Consider the following 1679-nt stretch of genomic DNA (forward strand, 5'->3'; position numbering starts at 1 on the left):
CAGGAAACAAATCTGATCAAAACCCACATGAGTGAGGTTGGAAGTGAATCCTTCCCCTATCCAACTTTCAGATGAAACCCTAGTCCTCCTGACCATCCCCCTAATTGCAGCCTCAAGAGAGATCCCAGGCAAAGGATCCACTAAGTCATGGCTAGATTCCTGACCTGCAAAAACCTGGGATAACAAATGTGTGTTGTTTTAATCCATTCAGTTTGTGGCAATTTGTTATATAGTAACAGATAACTTCTATGTAGGGGAGCCAGAGGTGAAACAAGCAAATCAATGAACAATTTGGAGATAGATCACAGAGTGATACAAGATATCCAAAGGGACCCAAGAAGAAGCTTGAAATCCGAGCCAACTGGGGCTTCCCTGGAGGTCCAGTGGGTAAGACTCTGTGCTCCCAATGCAGGGGACCCGTGTTGAATCCTTGGTCGGGGAACTAGATCCTGCATGCATGCTGCAACTAAGAGTCTGCATGCTGCAATTAAAAGATCCAGCACTCTGCAACTAAGACCCAGCGCAGGGGCTTCCCTGGTGGCGCAGTGTTTAAGAATATGCCTGCTAATGCAGGGGACATGGGTTAGAGCCCTGATCTGGGAAGATCCCACATGCCACGGAACAACTAAGCCCATGCACCACAACTACTGAGCCTGCGTGCCATAACTACTGAAACCCGCACCCCTAGAGCCTGTGTTCCACAACAAGAGAAGCCACCGAAATGAGAAGCCCGTGCACCGCAATGAAGAGTAGCCTCCGCTCACCGCAACTGGAGAAAGCCTGTACACAGCAATGAAGACCTAACAGAGCCAAAAATAAAATAAATAAAATAGATAAATTTATATTAAAAAAAAGACCTAGTGCAGACTAAATAAACAAACAAAAAACAAACAAACAAAAAAACTGAGCAGACTAAATATCATACAAGACACTAGAAAGGAAAGTAATTAAAGATCTAGTACCTAAAACAACATCAGAACAAGATTGTTTTATAGCCTTACCCTTGTCTCCCTATACCCCAGCTTGTGGCCATTTGGTGTTTATAACCACCTTGGGCTTTCACTTTTGACCTATTGGATCTTGGGTGGTTTCTCACTCAGTTCTGGTCTTGGTGTCTCCCTCTGACTTTGCTGCCCTCTGCAGCCTCAGGCTGGCTGTAATCCTGGAGAAACTGGACAATCAGTCCACCCCTGGTTCTCTTCCTTTCTCGTCCTTCCAACAGCAGAAGGGGATTTGGATTGCAAAGGTTCATAAATGACAGGCAAATTGCAAGGTCAGGCAAAAGAAGAGGAAGGAGATGGACCAAGAGCGGGCTGGGAGGAAGGAGGAGACCCAGCAAGTGAAGCCATCAGGGGAGTCCCAGGAAAGTGGGGTTCAAGCACGAAGGAGGGAGTGGCCACCTTTATCAAGGGTGAGGCCAAGACAAAAATGGGTCTGCTGGTGTTCTCAAAGGAAAAGTAGATACTGCCATTGGTGGTTTTGGGAGGGGTGAAGGCAGGAGTGAGAACAGCCCTTTTCTAAGAAGTGTGGTGACACCTAGAGGTTTTTCCCCAAAGATGGAAGAAGCGTGCCTCTGTTCCTGGAAGTCTTCCTGTTCCAAGACGTGAGGCACAACTCATCCACATCACCAGGAATGGAGCCTTCGAGGCTGGAGCAACAGCTCACCCAGGACCCTTTAC

The sequence above is a fragment of the Eubalaena glacialis genome, chromosome 4, assembly GCF_028564815.1.
Source record: "Eubalaena glacialis isolate mEubGla1 chromosome 4, mEubGla1.1.hap2.+ XY, whole genome shotgun sequence".
Lineage (NCBI taxonomy): Eukaryota > Metazoa > Chordata > Mammalia > Artiodactyla > Balaenidae > Eubalaena > Eubalaena glacialis.